At 38.5% G+C, this 23,674-nt stretch overlaps 1 protein-coding gene and 1 long non-coding RNA gene across 2 annotated transcripts in view; both read right to left on the bottom strand.

Annotated features, from left to right (window-relative positions):
* The window catches only part of Pits (Protein interacting with Ttk69 and Sin3A), a 127,319-nt gene that overhangs the window by 44,665 nt on the left and 58,980 nt on the right, over positions 1 to 23,674 (bottom strand). The gene's annotated exons all lie outside the window — the stretch shown is intronic.
* On the bottom strand, positions 16,030 to 18,835 carry LOC141429813 (uncharacterized). The gene is made up of 3 exons (XR_012451576.1): positions 18,529 to 18,835; positions 17,744 to 17,890; positions 16,030 to 16,119 (listed from the first exon to the last, which is right to left on the bottom strand). It is a non-coding gene; the product is annotated as an uncharacterized lncRNA (long non-coding RNA).

Raw genomic sequence — 23,674 nt, 5'->3', positions numbered from 1 at the left:
TATTACCAACTTATAATTAATTATAAATAAATAATCATAAAATTAACATGTTTTATTCCAACACCTAAAACTACACACATACAATAAAAATCTACACACGTCTGTTTTACTTTTTGTAGTCGCCAACCCTATAGCGCTCCGCGCAGCCGTAGGTATAAATTTCAAGAATACGGCCGAGTCGGTCTACTGTTTGTTACGTATATTGTGCCTACGAGCATTATCTTTGAGTAAAAAATACTCCTTGATATATAAACAAGTCTCGTTGTAACTATCTTATTCCAGTACAGTCAAGTGCAAAGATATCGACACGGCCAAAGTTACAAAAATATCACACGACTTTATGCACTTAACATTAAGAACGTGTACCTTATACACTATTTTGTAACTTTGGCCGTGTCGATATCTTTGCACTTGACTGTACCTACCTACCTTCTACAGAGAAGAAGAGGGTGAGAGAAAGCAAAAAAAAACAGCCAAGCAGGGCGTTTTCAATTACAGTTTCAGGTTTTTATTTTATACCGAGAGAATTTTCTTAAACAAGCTACTGAGACGAAATTGTAAACTTTGTTTAATTACCGGTTAGAAACGTGATTATTTTATTACGCCTCGTGCGGACCAAAATAGACTTGAGGTGGAAATAAATCGAAAAGCAAAAGAAAAGGCTTCAGTTGAAAAACAAAAGGAGCCTTTTCCGTTACTTGCCATAAAAGAACAGTGTCAAAATAACTTTAAAAATCCATCAAGATCATTTGAGGGATAATTCGAAAAAATTCATGATAAGGTGTTTTGAAAACTAATGCGCAAGACAATGTGTTGCGTGCGTTAAGACAATGCTGACAAAGATACGCTTTAGGTATTGACGGCAAAGAATAAAAACATTCTAAACAGAGAAGATTAGTTACTACACGTGTTAGTTAACACAGAGGTCACCTAGTGGTGATTAGTAAGCATCGATACAAAAGGACCTGAGCAATCTGGTAACGAGATAAAACACGGATCGTTACAGAAGATCAAGACACAAAGGTCAGTAAGCTTCCAGTAATCTTTCCATCAAGTCTAACGATTTTTTACACGCCGCGAAACAAAAAAGATGTCGAATTCTGGGCGGTCTCATAATCTAGAGCGCTAAAAAGTTAACAGTTAGGTACTCTTGAACGGTACCGTCGGTTTGAGGCCAAACTCGAGTTTCCAATAATGGAGTTTTAACAATGGCTGACGCGTTGCAACGATGTGCGAGGAGATAAGGACACCTTAAGCTTTACCTTTTACATTGTTGGAATACCATTGCTGTTTGAAAAGGAGTTACGTTATCTATAAGTTCTATAACTAATGACTGCGGAATGTTAACGGTGTTTCCAAAGTATTTCTCTTAGATCCAGGCTACGCTTACGCTTACAGTAGGTACTCGAATATTCCAATGTTTTCTGTGAGAGTCACCTAGGATGACAGTTCTTGCGGATGTTCGTGCCTGGGTACCGTTATGACGATTATTTACGTCCACTTGAGAACTGAAATCAGTAAGTTTGCCTAGATTTTTATTGTTGCCTGAAATAATTCAAGGTTCTTTACATTTTGACGTTGATTGTTATTACCCCAAAAGCATTAAGTTGTATCAGATTCGAGTCATTCGTGCAACGTTCCAAAGTGTTGAAGCTAAATGTTTTCAGCTTGGCTTTAATATTCGTGTTCCGTTGTCTCCCTTACTGCTTTGATTATGATCATTGTTCGACATTTTCTACTTTATTATATCTCGGGACTTCGTCTCCTGAAGATCCAAGGAAAAAGAATCCGGTAGATACTTCAACGATTACCCCAGTCCCATCGCGTGCGCGCGCGCATCGCGTGTCGCACGTCACCGTCGCATTTCTACCCACGAACTGCTCTCATTATTCAACCAAGATAAGCCTTGCATTAAAATGTGTTATGCAAAACTACGGTTATTCACTTCCTTAGGGTTTTGAATTATTTAAAAATCCAGTTTTTGCAGCCGTTTGAATGGGGAGTGTATAAATTACCATACAATATTAACCATTTTCTTGTTTTTATGATTATTATCTTATATTGTACAATCAATATAACATGCAAATATCATTTATCATTTTAAATATCGTCACTTACATTGCACCGTGTTCGTTTTTCTTTTGATATGATTGCACTGTAGAGACTAGATGACTTAGAGTGTAGGTGCAATAAGCTTAGTTACGATACGAGTTACTCACTCATAAATGTGTTTCCATAAAATCGATCAAACGCATTAATCAAAATCGTCGTAACTTTTCCACATCTTAAAGCGAGCGAGACAAGATGCAGATTGCGATCAATATGAAATGATATTGGTTGGATTCAGTAAGATAAAAACAATGTCAAATGTCATGCTTTTTAATTGGATTAAAAATGAATCCAGTTGAAATGAAAATTAAATAAGTTTATTGGTTTAAATAATACATTGTTACAATAGAACAAGGTTGGGGCCACTTTTTAAGTAAAGTTGAAGATACGTAACCTACCTAAGTAAAAAAAAAAAACAGCGAAATATAAAAAATAAAGAACGGAAATAATGTAGCAATAGATAACAAACATGTCATCCACATAACACTCCATAATTTTCAGTGTATCTTGGCAGGTCTCTATCACTGCTTACGATTATCAGATATGTATTCTGGTGAATCATAAACCGAGTCGTTAGCAAGGTCAGTTTTATCACAGCAGTACCAATGAAAACAAATCTGCCTGTATATATTACAAGACCAGACGGTGTTAAGGCGACCGGATGGCCAAGTGGTTAGAGAACTTGACTACGAAGCTTGAGGTCCCGGGTTGGGATAAATTGGGGCCTACTCAGCATAATGTTGCGGCAAGCCGCAACGCTGCTGTTTTTCAGTGGGACCCATGTATTTATCTATAGAAGTATGTTGATCCGTTGACTAGTATCTATAGTACAGTAAGTGCAAAAATAAGTATCTATTCGAACCACTCAAAAATATGTTACTACGGCCTTATTGCATCGGAATAAGAGTGCGGTACTTATTTTTGAAACTTTGAATAAGTTCATATTTTTATACTTAACTGTACAAGCTTTGCTTAGTTTGGGACTAGTTCAATTGTTATCAAAGTGTCCCATGATATTTATTTATTTATTGTAGAGGGAATCAATCAGTCGTTTCTGAAAACTCTTATCTACATAACAGAAGCAATAAATTAATTATTGTATCAAATAATAATTAGTTTGGCCAAATGTTGTCTTGTCTTCACATTTTGCCAACCTATATCATGATAGCATGACTACGAGTACCTACCTACAGTCATGCTCATGGCTAACGGAACCCTCTTTCAACACAGAAATTACTTTAACAACCACTGCGAGGTATTCACGCTCTTCACACTAGCATGAAGCATCCGAGGGGATGGTCGTAGCCGTAGCGTGCCACGCGGCATTATACTCTGACACGCAACCGAGCAAATTAGCCGATGGCGTGGCTTGGCGTGCCGCCGGTCACGCGATTACCATTAGAAAGCGTGGTGGACATGCATAACTGTTGGGACACTGCGATAACAGCGGGAAAGAAGTGAGCACACTGGGCAGAAGCCTTGAAGGAATGGGGAAAAGCGTATTCGTTATTTACTCGTACCACTGCTTCGGCCAACAAGTGTCGTGTTCACAAATAAGTCTGTCCACCTAATGCGGTGGCCACAATATGGTTGCAGCTGTCGCTCGTCGAATATCGAGTTCTTTTCTCTGTTGCGGTCACATGGCGCATGCATCGGTCGTCTTAATGTGATTGCCGCTTTAGCCAACAAGCTTGCACTGCACTCGCGGCTTCGTCCGTTGAATTCCCTATTCCGTGGAAATTCAGAAAAGTGAAATTTCAGCTTTCTAGATCTAAATAGGCGTAAGCGGCCGGTGAAGTGCGAGAACCGACCATTTTTGCTTATACTTACGGCATAAAACTTCGTTATTTTCAATTTATTCAAATTACCATCCATCGTCATCACTCATCACCATCCATCCATACTAATACGAAACGTAAGGCCAGAGAAAGGGACAACCATGACTGCCACGTAATTTGATAATTAATATAATTTTTCAGTTATTAAACAAGAATTTTTAGATATACATTTTTATATTGTTTGGTCATTCAGTTTTAATGTCCTTTTTTTATTTTGAAACCCAATATAATTATTTGACGATCGATATTATATCCAAGTAACTTTTAATTAATATTTGGCGATTCAATTTAGGCGACAGATCTTGCAAACCGCGCGGCGCGCGACAATCAATTTTACGTTACATTTTGTTAGTTAAGACTATACAAGTTTGTTTGTCTACAGTTACAGTTACAGTACAGCCTAGCCTATAAGATTTCACTATTAGCTCAATTAGTAATAGTACCTAACACTCACTAGCCTTAATAGCCAAAGTTTAAGAAAAAACATAATACTTTTCTTTTAGCAAATAAGAATTTGTTTTGTTTACACCAACACAAAGTAACACCTGTGATGTTCCAGCAAAATAAATCATTTCATTTCATTTATACCAACCAAAGGCTACCAAAGTTTATCTAGGTATCTATCTAATCTAAGTTGTTATGACACGTTTAATACTTTAAGCTGCGTTATTAGTTTCTCATTTTAATACTATGTTTGCAAATAGAGACTATAAGGAGTAAAGCGGAGCTGGCGCTGCCAAGAGCGCAATCAGCGGTATCGGCAATTTTTGAAAAAGTATTAGTTATTCTTTTACAAATATACAATTTTACTCGCAAATGTGATGGAAAACATTGTATGTCGCACGAGAATTACGAACATCGACTCATTAACTAATAGACTCTCGTTGGTAATTCCTTATTTACCGCCCTTAAGACACAATGTACTATAAAAGTTTCATCGCTAACACAAACCCGGCCGGGCCCGGCGGACCCGGCCGGGTTGAGAAACATACCGGGTTGCAATTTCTACTTGGAAATAAAAAGTTTTCAACTTTTTAGGGATTCCAAAACGGGCTTTTAAAAAAAATTGCACGCGTTAACGTCCACGTGCTCATTGTTTTAAGCTGCTACTGATTAATTATTTAAATAAAGTATAACAAGTATTTCTTCTACGATGAATAAATTCCCCTAAACATGAAACATAGGCATTGTACTCCCACCCAATCAAAATGAATGCCTATCACTATTCCACTAATGTCTACGTGACACGAAGTTTCATAAGTTGTAAGATGAACTGCGTCTGAACCCTTCCGTGTCTTCGGGCCATCAAGCCGCACAAGGATTCCTGGTGCTTGCATGTCCACGGGCGTTCCCGAGGGGGCGCAAATGTAACTACATACATGTTGATTTTATTTTATTTTTTCTTTTAAAGCTGCTTAGAGAATAGTAGCTATCTAAATATGCACGAGGAGGATCTCATTTTCTATGCAGCTTGCTAAACGACCCTCATGAGTAGAAGATTTTTGGAAACAATAAACTAACATCGAAGAAGGTTGCCTGGGAGTGATCGCTCTTACGCGATAAGGTCGCCTATTGCTTACCATTTCTGTTATACAATAAAGAGTCATTGAATTGTATTGTATTGACCATAATCTGGTGTAGCGCAACTGTCATCGAATTCATACATAAGATAGGGATCATTTGAAAAAGGCTCAAGACTAAAAAACAGTAAATAGTAAGCAATATAGAGAGCAGGTACCTACATGAAGAAAATTAACAAGGTGTAAGAAAGAACGTTTTGGTTCATGAAAACGTGTGTAGAGATCTTATGTAGGTAGATTCATAATAATCTTTTTTTTTTTATGTAGCCTGTATTATGTCCCACTAAAGCAAAGGCCTCCCCTTTTCTCCGCCACTCTTCCCTGTCCTGGGCATGCACCTGCCAATCGAGCTGAAAAGCGCTCAGGTCGTCCCGCCATCTCCTCTTGGGTCTGCTTCTGCTCCTATGCCCATCCCTCGGATCCCATTCGGTTACGATTCGTGCCTATCGGTCCGGGTGCATGCGGCAGACATGTCCGGCCCAGTCCCACTTCAGATTGGCGGTCTTGACACCCACGAGACTTTGATACGAGTTTTAGAGCGCAGTATCGTGTTTCTGATTCGATCAGTTCTTCGAACACCCAGAATACTGCGCTCCATTGCTCGTTGGCAAACCTTGAGCCTGGACTTATGAGCTTCAGTCAATGACCAAGTCTGTGCGCCGTAGGTTAAAATGGGAAGAATACACATGTCGACGAGTTTGCGCTTAAGTGACAAAGGAAGTTTGCCCTTCATTAGCGTCTTCATGGACCAGAAGCTCTTCCAGGCATTTTCGATACGCCTATCGATTTCTCTTGACTGCCTGTTCTCGAAGGACGCTATCTGACCCAAGTAAATATACTCGTCGACGTAGTGAATATCTTGCCCATCTACCGTAACTCTACGTTTCACGCTATAATAATCAATGTTATCCTTTATTTATTTTCGTTGGGAAACGCAATTTCGTAACCAGTCGAAACTTCCAGCGCTTGCTCAAGACTTTTTCGGTCCAAGTCACCTTTTACTGGAAGACGGAAAAAATCTCACCCGTGTATCTCGGAGCGTGACAAGTCGGGACACGTTTCAGCTGGGCTGCTACGAAACTCGAACATCGAAGTTCGTATCGTACCGTCCCTCTCGCTCTCGTATTAAATAGTATACTTAAGTATCAGAGGGACCGTACGACACGAACTTCGAGTTTCGAGTTTCGTAGTAGCCCAGCAGAGTTCGCGTGAGCTTCGAGACCTTATCGGGAACCGTGCGACCTTTGCTGGAACGCCCTTTGGCAACACGACACTGCACATGTCCCTGTACTTAACTGATGGTCTTCACGAGGGTAATTTTAAGAACGGTAATAAACTCGGCACGATCGTATGTAAACTTTCTGCCAGCTCAAAAATAAGAAAATAGTAAAGAACTTTTTGGTCGCATGCATGTCTGATAGATTCTGTGTTTTATAATGTAACTAGACGCAATGTAGTTTGAGCTAAAAAAAAAATACTTATAGAGTTTTGCAATAAAAACTTTGCGCTTGCGAAGGTTGTATAAGTCAACGTGGATAAGAAATAGAACAAATGGATCATACCAGCGGGAGATATCGTGCGCGAAGGGCAAAGCAAACCAAAGAAAGGCGTGACTAGCGATACCATGTTCGCAACAAGATCCTTATTCAACCTCATTATATTCATGCGATTTAATCTGACATTTCGTGTCTCACCGATGGCGTGATCGAAGCACTTAGAACGGCGCAAGTTTTAGAACTATAATCGATCTCGTGCCAGCCAGACGATTGGGGTTACACTTTAAAAATTAATTCATTAGTACTGTCGGAAAGAAGGCCACGCTTTGTGCAGCGAGCGGCCACGGGGGACGCTCCGTGACCTCAATTTGTGTGACCAGACAATGGAGACGAACATCGAAAGCTTTTAAATGGATACCTAAATATCAGAGCTTTTATATAAGTTTGGTTGGGGATAAATGAGTTCCCGAATTGGACAGGCAAGGCAACGCGGTGCTAAGTTGTTCACCGTATTTGAATTATGTATATAAGAAATATTGTTTTAGGCTTGACAGCAATACATTACAAATTACTTAAAATAAAACAAATAGTCAATACTGTGACTTAGATTGTCTCAGAGTAGGTACGGAGGTCAGGCGCTGTAATACGAATTAAGTTAATGGTTTCGTAAGAGCTATGAGTATGTAAAGAAGTTAACGGTAGGTACATTACAACACACGTTTACGTAAAGCGCAACTATCATTCCACCACAATTAGTCAGAGTTGTCACACCGACTGTGACATGACATGACGCACTATATTTAACTGAGTTTACTGTATTACGTGGCCTTTACTCAGGGTTGCTTTTAATTTTTAAATATGTATTGGGAAAAGTCAAAATATTTCTATTCAATTTAGGCTATTCAATCAAGTATTCGCTTACGAATGTTGAAGAATCTCTAAGAGGAATCTGGCAAGAAACTCGACAAGGTATATTTTTCAAAAATAGAACTATGTTTAATACAAATTGCTGAAAATAGTCATTTATGTGGACTATTTTACTAGCTTTCTCATTCCTGGCAAGACTTGAAAGTACATATTTTACGACGTTTCTGTAAGATTTCACGGAACACTTGCTCGTTTTCTACCCTATTTCATAATCATAAAATAAACTAAGTCATCCAAAACTCGTTTCAAAACATTGTCAAAGTACTTTTCGTCACCAACGTAATGATAATTAACTTCACACTCCAGAACTTAAAGATAAAGCACGTCAACTTTGACACAAATTAACAACTTACGACAATTTGACTTCGTCATTGTAACTTTCGCAAAGGCAAAGTTAAGTCTGGCATCTAAGTAATAAATAATTTATAGAGGAATATAGTCTACGAGTAATTTATACATATTTATTTAATCGAACAGCCGTTAAGGCTGTTCGCCAGAAAACAAGGAGGAGGAAGTTATGACGTGACAGAATAGATAATGTCACAAGTTTTCTACAGCTGGCAACCCTGGATACGCCTGTTGATACCACTAGTGCGATAGTGGTGACCCGGGGTCGGTGGGAATATTCCACTGTCAACACATACGACAGCAGGTGATGGCTGTTCCATTTATAGATATATAGAGGAAAATGACCTCTTTCAGTCGATTAAGACATTGGAAAAGCGTTTTATTTGCTTCACTGTCACTGGTAAATTGTCGGTCAGGGAATGTTAAGTGATTGTAGTGAGGGGCAACAAAGTTGTCAATAATGGATATTGGTCATCTGAACGAGGTTAGGGGAAATACAGAAAGAAAGAGTCTTCTAACTAGACTAAGCCACTACACAGTAACAGACAGAAGTAAGAGTAAAAGAACTGCTCGAAAAATGTGTAGGGATCAAAATCCTTATACGTCTCTGATGTGTATAGCACGCCCTTGGCAGTGGCGACATCTCGGGGCCGTCGTATCACGTCTATCCCATGGCCAACTGAGACAATGGGATGACTAACGACATCCGGCACTAAAATAAGACTTGCAGGGGTGATTGGCTTTTAGGCCTCGAACAACTAATAGGTAAGCTTGAAACACAGAGAGCGGTGGCAGGGCGGTGCTGTAATATTCGAGCTAACATGAAAGAGGATATACAGAATACCGCAGGAAATAAGCGTGGCGCGGTATTCTGTGTGCCCTCTTTCACATTTGCTCGAGGTTAACACAAAGAAATCACTGGATTCCAAACATGTGACAGTGTCCGTTCACCCATGCTTACGATTGAAGTCATCTGGATATTCTGCTCTGTATTATTTTTTTGAGAAATGCCCTGTTCAGAGCAACCGACAGGGAGACGTGGAGAGTTGGCGGAAAGCTGATTTAAAAAAAAATTGGCTGGCATCGTCAAGAAATGTCATAAGCGAGGGACTGACTTTGAAGAAGATTGGGTGCTTATAAACTTGGGTATACTCATGGTTGAAACTTTTCAATATTATATTTACCATGATTACTGGTTTTATAACTGAACTACATATAATTATCATATTATATTTACACCATCATTATTATACTTATCTTTTGACATTTACTAATTGTTATGGATTGTTTTAATTATAATTTTGATATTGTTTTTATTTAATTGGGATAGTAAAATTACTTAGGATAAATAGATAAATATTTGTACACCTGCATTTGCGGGTAAGACATAGCGACCAAAATGTAAAATACCACCATCCACTATTGTACCTACCTATGTTCTAGCAAATAAAGTTACTGATTACTGATTACATTATCAGCTGATTCAGACCAAGCAGATTATCATGTAGCATTGACGTCATGGCTTCGTAAGTCGCGTCAATAAAATAATATCTACAGACTGTTTATGACAGTGTGATATAGCACAGATGGTCACGCCTTGAATTTGTTTGAAGATGTAAAACATTTACGGTGGTAAGCAGTAGTGGAATTTATTGCATTGCTAAAAGTTCATTGGGATTGAATATGCTTATAAAAATAAAAATAATTTAACTGATTTTTAGTAACCATACCTTTATATATTTATCAATAAAACAATAAAGAACTACAGTTACAAAAACAAAACCAATGCGCTGTAAAATTTACCTAAGATGGTACTTTTCAGATGATAAATATTTCTTAAAAATAGTAAAATGTTTTCGATAGCTTCTCATTTTGTTTGTGCAGGATCGTTACAGTTGGCGCGCGAGAGAGGTCTACGCTCTGAGAACATCAGCGAATAATGTACCTAAATGTATGCAGAAAGTATGTGGTAGGTACTGGTAGTTAGTAATCCATAATAAACTTACACATCTCAAAATACAAGAACAATTTCGACAAGACGCACGTGATAAAAGACATACGTAGAAAATATTCTCAATAATAAGATCAATTCAGACTAAAGATTAAAGTTGCTACGCACGCAAAAAAAAATGTAAACTTCATAATCAATTCATTACCTACTTTAGTTTTACTGATTCCAGGCTATAATATTCTATTCAAAACAGCTTACAAACTATTTTTAGGCTTTTAAGTGTTGGGAAAAGGCCTCCTCTTTACCTCACTGACGAGTGTCAAGATGATGTTAAAGCCACTCTACTTAATATATGTACTTCCAGATCGTCCCACCATTTCAACTAGGTAGGTATACTTTCCTAGTGTGCTTTATATATTATATTGTATATTAATTATGATTCTAATACATGTTGACGACATCTTATTAAAGGGCCCTTTATTTTAAAGCCTCTTATGACGAGAGAACATCAGTATTATGTTTAGTGTATTTGTTTTTAACTATAGTATACCGATTTTATAAGTCTGCCGATCAGTTCTGAGTACCGCTGAGGACGTGCCGGGACACTCTTCAGTAGCCAATGTCCTGAACAGCATACCATTTTCTTAGTCTTAACGTCTTATTCAATACCTACCTAATAAACGAGTGGTTGTACCTTCAGCCAAATAAGTCGTCTATCATTTTTTAAACAACTTTCTATCAAATGAATATGTCGCTAAAGTCATATTTTCAAGTTGACAGACACGTCTATTGGCATTATTGTTTTGTGACATGCAAACGATTATCAACTTTAGGGTGGTGTAGAGTAGACCACATATTTGGCTGATGGTACCTACTGAGCTTCTGAAAACGTCTGGAGCTATCACATCTACAGGAAAAAGCGTACTTCTGATTCGACCAGGTACTGAAAATCAAAAACTACATCAACTTACTTTTACTTTGCTATACCTATCTAGCAAAACATGCGTATCTCAAGTTTCTCGACCCCATCACATTCCGTTTGGCGTCGTTTGTTTCATGATTATTTTTATCATTATAAAACTTACCTACGTACGTAAAGAAATACCGCGTTTTCATAATAGCCGCATTAATTAAAATGATGGTGTAAAGGGGTCAATAGCTCGCCGGAGATTACTAAATATTACCAAAACATTTGAGCGGTGATAAGTTGACGCGTGTAACGACTTTTTTTAGAATAGGTATACCTAGAGTTTGGAAGAAAAATAATGTAAGTAAGTAATACATTTGTCAAGACGACATCTTACAATTTGTTGTTGACGAATTTTGGTTTTCACTACGATATCAAAAATACATTATTGATACCATCCTTCTGAGGTATTTAAATACAAATTTCCCACTTGTTCAACTGTACCTACCTACTCCAAACGAGATTTTTTCACCTCGTGGTAGTTTCACTGTCTATTCATTCTTAAAAGTGGCTTCTGCTTCTCCTGCAGTATAAGTACAAAAGGTGGGTCGATTTTATGACCGCCGTACGTAAGTTATCATTCAATTTATAGTTAAGTTATCAACCCGTGTGGTGTCGGGTTAGAATTACACCTCTCCATTTCTTCCGTGGATGTCGTAAGAGGCGACTGAGGATATAAGTTAAGGTATACCGTAGGCGACAGGCTAGCAACCTTTTTTTTTATTTATTTTTTATTCGACTGGATGGCAAACGAGCAAGTGGGTCTCCTGATGGTAAGAGATCACCACCGCCCATAGACAACTGCAACACCAGGGTATTGCAGATGCGTTGCCAACCTAGAGGCCTAAGATGGAATACCTCAAGTGCCAGTTATTTCACCGGCTGTCTTACTCTCCACGTCACTATTGTACCGTTTTTGTAAAACTTAAAACCTAAAATTGCTAAAAGTGGCTCCGAAGCGGTAACGTTTCGTGTGCTCTGCCTACCCCATTTGGCCATACAGGCGTGACGTTTGTGTGTGTAAGTTGTTATAGGTGGTTCGGAGGCCTGGTGATCTGACATACAGGTTTCCCCTAGTTCAGGCACCAGTCTCCACTGCACAAGTCTTGTATCTAATGCAACTGTAATGTGTAAATTTACCGATTGTGTTACTGGAATTTGGTGGAGTGAATAAACGCTTTTTTATTATTTTTATTACTATTATTATAGGTAAGACACGTAAAATGTTGCGTAACATAGAACTTTTGACAAATCATACATTTGGCAAATGTTTTGGAGTCTTATTTGTGAGTGCTTTAGCCGCATCGTCAAGACGGCCGTCTACCGTACCGTAACAGAAGTATCGCTGAGGTATAAGAAAATTGAGATAAAAGAATAAAGAAGAGAAATTCCCAAGCTGGGTGGGACTATGTACCCAGAACGCTGAGGCCATCTTCCAACCTGGGGTGGTGGGTGCGTTCATCTCGACATTTTTGTTATAATAAGCTCGGTGAGTCTAGGCCTGGCCACATAATCATCACATCAGTACGGCATGTTGCCATTGCCACGTCGTGCAAGTATACGGCGCCGGTCGAGGTTGGTCGCATAAACAACACGCCCTCTGTTTGCATAGCAGATAGCTTGCCTACCTGTTTGTCTGTTATAAAAACAGAACTAGGTTTCGAGATATTGAAAGAAGAGCTCCTTTACTGGATCTTGCAAAATACAAGTTGTGTGGCAGCAGCAACTTTAACAGGGCCCTTTTTTCCGTTTTCCAACTACAACTACAAGGAGAATGTAATTTATTGAACTTGAGTATAAATAAACGTTTCTTAGTCTAATACAGTGTCGGGCGACAAGGAAATGGCCATCGTCTCTGTAAAGAGCATACCTACTCCTGCCTTGCCCGTTAGATATGAGTTCAAATAGTCCCTTATTTCCAAAACAAAAACTTTATTACCTACTGCATCAAATTCCCAAGAAACGAATCACTAACAGCCGTTGCCATATCATATTACAAAAGTAAAATTGAGAAAGTTGGCAACAATCGTTTGACATCACCGTGAGTCCGTGACGCAGTGGCCGTGGGTAGACGCAGGTTACTCATTTTAACAAAGTTCAGAGCACTCATTTAAACGAATGTAATCAAACAAATGGTCAAGTGGAACACATTATTGAAAAGCGTCCTACGCTTATTGCTGTTTTAGCTTTTATCAATAAGACTATAAATTTAATGAAAATTGCTTTTGTAGATATTGGTTTTGAATTGTATATAGTCCTCATGTAATGGTAGAATTTTTATACTACAGGTATTTATACTTAATACACATGCATAACAAAAAGCAAAGTGAAAATTCGTTCAGAAATAGAAAGCTATTAATTATCCCAGATTAACACCCTTTTAACCCATTCATTACCGAGCACGAGCACCAGATAACGTACAAAATCAATTATGCAATTATTATTAAGTGGCGTTTTTGCATATGGGGTGAAATGGAACCAAAAGTTATTTGTGTCACAAGGAAGCAAAATGGTTATTTTAAAGGTAATGAGGGTAACATTAACAGATTGTAGCGAAGGATTACTGCAATTGAGCAAAAGTAGAATCGTGAGCGTAATGAGGTCGATTCAAGAACGAGAAGACGAAAATGAAATTTGAACGAATAATCCCTAAATCACTTATTCAGCATTAAGGAACTATGTTAAAAACAAATTTTGTCCCTTATTAAAAACAATGTCAGCACAGATAAAAGGCATGGCTTTACATATTATCGTTTAAAAAATGTGCATCACAATAAAAGTACTTATTAAGGGCCTTGAATACAAAAGTTGCAATGTTTCACTTTATTTGAAAGTCGTCAGGGAGGAAAATGTTACTTTTCTAGAAGGAGAAGTGTGAAAATTATCTTGCTTCTCAAATAAGGTCATAACTTCAGTGAGAAAAGCCGTGGTACGTCTTTGCCTATCGCTCTCAAGCAGTACAGGTCGATTCAAGCCCGGAGCACCTTGAGTTTTTCGAAATTCATGTGCTCACATTTAAAACTTACAAGCTTTGTGAAAAAATGTGAGGTCCCTGCAAACCAACAAAATGTGTGAAGTTCCCAATCCGCAGTACCGCGAAACTGACAAGCCTTTGTAACTCTGTAGCAGTGGGACATGTAGGCTGATGAAACTTCGTAAGCTAAGTGTTGAAAAGCAGATAATATTAAACGATTACTTGAGTTAACACTTGAAGAGGGTGTTCAGTTTGAAACAATAAAATAATTACATAAAAATCCTTAATTATCGGTTTTACTTAGTATTAATTGTTCTGTCAAAAGTATGATTTAAACTTTCAGTCTGTAGTTTTGAGGTGATAGTGTTAGACTTTATGTTGCTCTTGAAATAAGACATGGTAATCGTAATTAAAAAAAAAGTTGCAGCAGTCGAATTTTCGAAATAAAAGGAAATTTTTTTGCCTCCATCGAGTTTATGTTGTGCAAAAAGCCATAATGTGGAAACCATTTTCACGAAGCAATTCATTGCTGTAAGGAGATTTTTAAAACAATCCGAAGTCCTGGCGTTTCAATCTTTGCGTAAGCACCTCTAACTGTTCGAGGAGGCTCTGCCCAGCAGTGGGACATGTATAGGCTGGGATGATGATGATGAAACTTCAGTAAGCTAAGTAGTTGAGAAAGCAAGATATATTACAGTACGATTACTTGGAGTTAACACTTGATAGATGGGCGTGCCTTCAGTCAATTTTCAACTTTGAGGTCATACAAATAAAATAGTTTTTACATAATCTGTAAACGTGGGTAGCGGTATACTAAAAATGGCTTTATTTCTATGACGTCAAAGTTGAAAATTGACTGAAGGCACGCCCATCTGTCAAGTGTTAACTCGAATTAATCAAACTGTAGAATCTTTCCGACAACAAGGGCAAACGCCCTTATAGCAAAACATTATTCACATCTGTACACAATTCTTAGCTTTTGATTCGAAAGCCCAGTTTAGACTTGTAAGAAAAATCGTGCAAGTTGCATTACATTGCGGCACTCGATTGACCACTATGAACTCGTTGACTTTACGGCCTCGCAATGTAATGCATGCATTTTTTCTGCACTAGCATGATGATTTTTCTTGTAAGTCTAAACTTAGCTTTCCGTCCCGTCCCTCTGACACTTATACTATTACGAGAGTGAGAGAGATGTTACGATACGAACTTGGATTTTCGAATTTCGGAGTAGGCCCTCTGATGGTAAGTGTAGAGGCTGAAATGTAACTAATGTAGCTGATTGTTTCAGTAGGACGACGCGAGAGTTGTGTATGAACAATATTATTACAAGGAATAAAATTTAGTTATATTAGGTAATACAGGATCGTTTGCTGGTTCAAGAACGAGGCATGTATATTCAGAAAGTTGGTCAAGTTTAGCGTAGTACAAAACATCAGATATAATCTTTTGCGATATCATCAACTGTCTTTTATTCAAATCTTTCATTTGATAACCAATGGACTGTCCATACACCTTATATTCTTCGTCACTATTCGTGTTTGTTTCTACCGAATATGTTACTTTACGTCCATTGTTCACTATTTCTTCGTCATGAGATGTATGTGTTTCTTTCGAGTGTTGTAATTTACGTTGATTCAAAACCAATTCTTCGTCATGAGATGTATTTGTTTCTTTCGAGTGTTGTAATTTACGTTGATTCAAAACCAATTCTTCGTCATGAGATGTATTTGTTTCTTTCGAGTGTTGTATTTTACGTCGATTCAAAACAAATTCTTTGTCATCACGGATCATATCTATTTCTGTCGAATGCTTTACTTTATTTTCTTCTGATAATAATGGGGATCGGGTGTCCATACGTTTTCTTTTCCGTCGACCGCAAGTAGAAATTGCAACACTTGCAAGAGCTTCATCGTCTGATGATGAATTCTGTAAGTAAATATGTATTTAAAAGTAAAGTAAGTAATTGATTTATCTCGGCTACCCATGACAGAAATAAAGTAGAAATAAAAGGGAAATAAGTACCCAGCTGAGTAGTTTCAATAAAAAAAACCGGAAAAGTGCGAGTCGAACTCGCGTGGAGAGGGTTCCATATGACGTTATGTTTTAGTAATTATGTTTTTTTTTCTTAATTGTGTCCCCCATAGCTGTTTATTTTTTTTTTTTTTTTTTACGCCCTAGTTTCAGTAAACAATAAACCTACATAATAATAGGTTCACCTCCACTAGACCTAGACCGAATCAATCGAATCGAATCGATCGAATTGGAATTGATTTGATTTGGAGCTCGGTCGACATGCATTACGGTCGTTATCGTCAGGATAAGTAAAAATAGGGGAATCAAGAAACCGGGCTAGAAAATAGGGTATAACGTAGATTCGGGATGCTAAAATTAGGGCTACTGAATAGCTAGGAAAATTAATATTTAAGCTTTTTGTTGTTAGGGCTAGTGAAATTAGGTACAACGTAAATCCGGAATGCTTAAATTAGGGCTGCATGCTGCTAGGGCTGAATGCTGAATAGTTAGGATAATTAAAAAATCGGCTTTTTGATTGTAGGCCTAGTGAAAGTAGTGGTAGTGCAAAATTTTTCGGGCTACAATAGGAGAACCTAATAATAGCTATTAAGATCATTTTGTAATATATACTAATCAATCGATCTGAGTAATCTGAGAAAATTTATTATTCTTATAATACATTACTGTTTTGAGATTCTCAGAACGAGCCCTTTTATTTGATACTAGCTGTTGCCCGCGACTCCGTCCGCGTAGTATTCGTTTATCGCTATCCCGCGGAAAATACGCAATTTTCCGGAATAAAAACTATCCTATGTACTTAGACGTGATTGAGTAACAAACATCCAAACATCTTCACAAACTTTCACATTCACAGGAGGCAACAAGCTTACAAGTTAGGTTTCGCATTTTTAGGGTTCCGGAGCCAAAATGGCAAACTGCTAGAAAGCTGTAATTTTGAACGGATATATGTATGTTAAGTATGCCGACAAAATGGTACAAGGAAAAAAATCCAAAAAAAAATTTTTTTAGGGTACCTCCCATATACGTAAAGTGGGGTTTTTTTTTCTCATCCAACCCTATAGTGTGGGGTATCGTTGTATAGGTCTTTTAAAACCATTAGGGGTTTGCTAAGACGATTTTTCGATTCAGTTATTTGTTTGCGAAATATTCAACTTTGAAGTGCCAAATTTCATGAAAATCGAGCGTCCCCCCTCTAAAATCTAAACCGGTGGGTGGAAAAATTTAAAAAAATCAGGATGGTAGTAATCAAACTTTCAAGGAAAACTATGACGGCTAAGTTTGCTTGGGAATTATTAGTAGTTTAAGAGTAATTAGCAGCCTAAGGTATAAAATATACCTAAACTTGGAAGATTCAGTATAAAATCCTTAGAAAAATATTACTTATTTTTTTCGTAATGGCTACGGAACCCTATTTTGGGCGTATCCGATACGCTCTTGGCCGGTTTTTTTTTCCTAATTTACCCCCCAAAGATCTATCCTTAACAAAATCATACCTATTGTACATATATTCACTTACCAGGCTTTCGTCAGAGTCGGTGACAGTTAAATTGTGACCACATTCTCCGTCATTGTTCAGAAAAGTTAGTTCTCGGTAATACCATAGAGTTGGTACGTATGAATACACCTTGTTCGTTCCTGAGCCTGTACACTTGGATGCCAAAACCTAAAAGCAAATGAACCACTTGAGTGAGTGAAACGAAAAATATTTCGGTGTAGTTAGTTGCTTGGCGCGTATAGCTAGCTAGAGCTAGGGAAAGACGGGTTTGATTTGAACCCCGTCCGGTGGCGGTGCACTCGAAGATCTATTTCGTTTTTATAAAATTCTTACGCTGATAAAAAAATAATAAATACGCAATAAGTTTTTCTCTAAAATTATTATATTCATTTCTATTTGGGGTGTGCTCGGACAATCGGGGGTTTGCAGTCGGTCTAGCTTATCCCTATGATCCTATCTCAGCTTCGGGAAAACGCGTGTTTTCGAGTAAGAACACGATTCAACAAAAAAGCTCAGTCGCCCAGATACTTACTACAGTTTAACATGCGCTCTTTTTTAAACCCCGACGCAAAAAGAAGGGCGTTATAAGTTTGACCGCTATGTGTTTGTCTGTGGCACCGTAGCTCTTAAACGGGTGGACCGATTTAAATGCGGTTTTTTTTATTTGATTATCAGGTTTTCTTACACTAGCTCACTATATATAAACAAGTGCTTACGTACTACCTACATACTTATAGCAAAGTAATCATGCAATTAGTATATAAAAACACAAAACGAAAAATATGGTAATAACAAAATTTACTTACTTTTTTCAATTCCTTTAAATAAATCGTACGCATGTTCTCAATTTTCTTTTTTAAATATTTCATGGTAATCTGTCCGTTGTAACTCTTGTATATTTTCAATAAAACTTTGTAGCATTGAGCCCTCAGGTATTTATTAGAGTAGTGTTCATGGTCCTTTTGCCATAACAATGGCATGCTTCTATACTTACGTAGGATGTTTAATAAAACTCGCATTTCTTTCTCGGGCGGCATGACTACTCAAAATGGCGGCGCGAGACAAAGGACGAACGAATACTACGCGCACTAACAACCGCTCTCCGCGATGGGTGCGCGGCGTCTGAGTTCCCTTCCCTACCCAACCGCCCTAAGTAGTATGAATCAATAAATCAGCATCGACAGAGCGCTTAGGAAGAATATAATAATAGAAGTAAGCGAGAGAGTTAGAAGGCCCTTTCGGCTTCTAAAATAGGCCCTGAATGTTGCGTAGTGTTAGTGTAGGGACTCCAAATTCGATATACATACCGAAAAAAAAAAGATTTGCTAATAATAATAAAAATTGTTGCTTGTAACATAACTTGAGTGACTACAAAACTAAGGCCTACTAGTAGGTAGCTAAAAGTTAGGTGATGTCTTACAAAATCATTAATCATTATTTTGGTTCCTTGTCTAAACGTCTAGTAGCCTAACTAGTTCACCTATCCTTTTTTTCAGTGTATTCAAGCGTTTCTCGGCCTTTATTTATCAAGGGCGGAGCCACTAAAAGTTCCTAAAAATGTTTGCTTCGAATCTTAAATATCCTAATATATAGATATAATTCTTCTGTAGGCACGTGTGTTTGTCACCTAACTCCCGCCCTGGCTCCTGGCTGGACCGATTTGGATGAAATGTTGTGTGTAGATAGATAGATATACTTAATCTTTATTTAAATGAGAAGCCATGTGATGCACTGAAGGACAGGCGCTGGCTCAGCATTGTGCTGCGGTACATACCGAGTAAGGACGTCGACCAACGTGATAAACTCAGCACAATCTCGTCGTCAAATGAGTTTTATTATTCAGTGGGATCTTAAAGTAAGTTGGATTTTGACTCAATGTTTCGGAGTGGTGGGGGGATATTGTTCCAGCACTTAGTGGATTGGTATCTGAAACACCCCCTGAAAGCAACAGTCTTCTGTCTGGGCGGGCACGCCTTACTCGAATCACGAATTAAACGCCTGGAGGAGGACCAAACGAGTTTTTTATATAAACAGCTGGGCGTTTGCCATTTAATAGTATCAAACAGCACGCATGACAATAAAAGTTCGTATCTAGCAGATAGCTTTAAAATACCTGCGTTGTTCAAATATGGCGTTACGTGGGTACGCGGTGGGATAGCGAAACAAAATCTGGCACAAGCATTTTGCACTCTTTGGGAGTTGCCTGCGTGATCGTTCTAAGAGACAGGGCCAGTACAGTACACCGTAAGACAATAACTGAGTTTGGATAGTATGAGCGATTCGCATAATTTATTCTTGTGTTGGCTTGGCACTGAGAAAGTCCCGAAGATTGTAAAGAATTTGCAACCGATAAAAACAGCTGTGAACTGTCTCTGTTACGTGCATTTCAAAACGAAGTTTGTGGTCAATTAATAACCCAAAGCTACGATACGAGCTTCTTCCATTCTCTCTACATACATTTCAATGGGTTCCTGCATAGTTTGAAAACACAATCGGATCCAGTAGGTGGCGCTGCTGTCGCTATGTGGTATGTGATGTCTTTAAGCTACCAAACCGAGCCACCATAGGGCCACCAGCATCAACGCACAACAGCAGTAGAATCTCTACGTGTCACCGATAGTGCTAGGGACTTCCCTAGCACTGTCTAGACTACTTAGTCTATTTATTATATTGAGAGACAATACCACTGTCAAAGGTATTTTTATAATTATATCTAGCAGGAGGATTGCGTTTCGAAAGCCGTGGTGGCCGAGTGGTTTGACCTATGGCCTCTCAAGCAGAGGATCGTGGGTTCAATCAAACCCCGGCTCGCACCTCTAAGTTATTCGAAATTCATGTGCGAAATTACATTTGAAATTTAGCACGAGCTTTACGGTGAAGGAAAACATCGTGAGGAAACCTGCGAAGCAATTCAATGGTGTCTGTGAAGTTTCCAATCTGCAATGGGCCCGCGTGGAAACTACGGCCTAAGCCCTTTCATTCTGAGAGGAGGCCTGTGCCTAGTAGTGGGACGTATATAGGGTGGGATGATTGCGAGTCTAGACCACCAGCGCAATATGAATCACCGGCCAGAAATAATCATACCTACTGCAATGCAATGCACGCCCGGGCTAACAAAACGGTACAATTGAACCTTAATTTACGAAGCGTTGAATCAGAGAATTATTGTATTTAGTATACTTATGAAGTTTTCCTATTATTTATTAACTAGCTAATTTTTGTGTCCCGTTTCCTCAAAACCGGCAAAAGACTCTCCTCTTGACCTTCTTCTTCATCAATTTCCCTATCCAAAAGTGAATAAGTTTTAAACCTCAGGTCCGCGTCCAGGCCTCACAAATACAAGTCGGCATACTTGTTGACCTTCTCACACAACGTGACAATTATGTGGAATTATAGCACTTATAACTTTTGTGGTACGGGGGGCAGGTTGTCTCGATAGTTCCGCCTCGGTCTGCCTTGCCGTCGGTCACCATCGCGCGGTACACACTGTGTGGCTAAGCTAAGTACACATTTTAGTGGGTGCGTGCCCGTCCCAAAATCAGTCAGCCCGAAGCTTAGTGGTCGCCTTTCCTAAGTCGGTAAATCGAGTTTCGAGTTGTTAGTATAATAAATTTTAAAAATAAGCAAACGAATGAAGTCTCAGATTTAAATTATCTAACAGAAATCAAACGTAATTATAGGAATTCGTCAAACACCTGCGGATTCAGAGCTGACAACAATGAGTCATGGCGTGGATAAACATTTGTCCCTCCGTTCGTGGTTGGAGTCAAGGTGGTTTGTACACGTGTATTTGAAGCGTCGCCTTTGTTTACTGGCGCCGCTGGTTCACCAAATTCTGACGCAATAATTGCTTTGTTTCAGCGTGACGAGTTACAATTGTTTCTGTCGAGTATGTCTTAGTTCGCGAGATGAGATCGTCAACATAAACTTCCTTCAGTCAGGTTTCTAATCAATCAGTCAATTGGACACGGTCAAATTTTAAGTAACTGTTTGGAGTTGAAAGTAATCTGAAACAGTAGTTGATACGAAAAGAGATTATCCACACGTTCTAGGTATATCTTTACGAAAACAAACATCGCGGAATTTCATAAACACATACCCATCCCGATTTCAAATGATCTGCCACGATTTGTCGATGGCATTAGGCCAAATCGATAACTGATGGTTTCTCCAGTTGGCCGGGGGCATAGGAAGCATACGGTCCCATTGAACGGCGGTTGCGTACGCGCACGTCATTTGGCAGATGGGCCACTCATTTGTAAATCACGCGGTTTAAAAACATTTATTTATTTTTGTTACTACGTGTTTATTATAACACTGTGCAGAACGTTGAGACGGGGCTTGTACTTTTCTAAGCCGGTTGAGTTATTGGATTCTCAGAATTTAGTACGAATCTTGCGCAATATTATTAGTGCGGTCACGCACTGTACGGTACGACATGTAAAATATTATAATAATAAGTATCGCAGTTAATTTTTTTCCTCTGCGGTTATTTCTTAACGGACACAATTAATTATTGCTTATTCAGATTATGATTTTCTGTCACCTGGATTCTGTTGCTAAAGTATACCTACGGCAATTACAATAAATTACACATAATAGATCTGCGATGATATTCATAGTTAACCCTAGACTTAGCAGCGTATATCTAATACTCGTAAGATACATAGATTTAGTTAGATCATTAAAAGTTACCTATTTTTGTTAGCTTTACAAGAAACCAACGAGGCTTGAATTGAGTACATTTGTAATTTGCCAAGTTTAGGGTTAAGAGTAGAAATGATAGGAGCCAAGAGGAGTAAGAAACAAATGAATGACAGATCATTAAACTTCAAAAAAAAACATCATATATCTCAGCCTGTATACGTCCCACTACTGGGCACAGGCTTCCTCCCAAAATGGGAAGGCTTGGGCCCTAGTTCCCACGCAGCCCTAGTGCGGATTGGTATCTTTACACGCACAATTGAATTGCTTCGCTGGTATAAGTAAAACCTGTGGTATTTCGAATGTAATTCGCACATGAATTTCGAAAAACTCAATATGCGTGCCCGGGTTTGAACCCACGACGCTCTGCTTGAGAGGCCCTAGGTCAACCACTAGGCCACAGCTTTTTTTACCAACAGTTATTTACCCAATTTAGAACCGCTGCAATACCTCGCACAAAATGTCCTTGCAGGTGAAATGAAAGGCGAATTCAGTGCCCTGCGTCTAACCGGACAAAAACTGGTTTGCGAGGGGCTGGTAAAAAACAAATGGGCTAGTTTGGATTGGTTGCCATGTCATGCTTGGCACCGAGGTGCACACGCAAGTTATACCCGTTTGTTAGAAGTCGCCGTTTCGTATCAACTCAACCACAGCTTTATAGATTTTAATGTTAAACTTTGACTTTTTATGATTTGTAGGTAAGTAATTATAACTTTCGATGAAATTAGGTATATGGGGGTTTTTGGGGATGAAAAATCGATCTAGCTTGGTCTTTTCTCTGGGAAAACGCTTATTATCGAGTTTTAGCCCGAGCAAAGCTCGGTCGCCCAGTTACTACTTATCATTTTCACAGGAGCAACAAAACAGTATGAATAATAAATCAAAACTCCAACTGCCTTACTAAACTTTAAATAAAAACTAAAATAGTATTTTATGCAACTGTATCGTAATAGGGGTCCTTAAAACACGAGTGTGGGTTTATGAAACGAGGCGTAGCCGAGTTTCATAATAGGGTCACATGAGTGTTTTAAGGCCTAATTACGTACAGTTGCATACAATATTTTATCTATATCCATATATTAAATCCTCTATCATGTGTACAGATCATGTGTATCATGTGTGTGATACAGATTTCTGTATCGTAATGACCATTACGATACAGCCGTGTTCATAATAGAATCCAACGTCGTAATGCTGGTTTTTGAACGCATAATTGAGGATTTACTATATGGCTGTAGGTGTAGATAA

The sequence above is a fragment of the Choristoneura fumiferana genome, chromosome 7, assembly GCF_025370935.1.
Source record: "Choristoneura fumiferana chromosome 7, NRCan_CFum_1, whole genome shotgun sequence".
Taxonomy (NCBI): domain Eukaryota; kingdom Metazoa; phylum Arthropoda; class Insecta; order Lepidoptera; family Tortricidae; genus Choristoneura; species Choristoneura fumiferana.
This window is presented reverse-complemented; position numbering and strand designations above follow the sequence as displayed.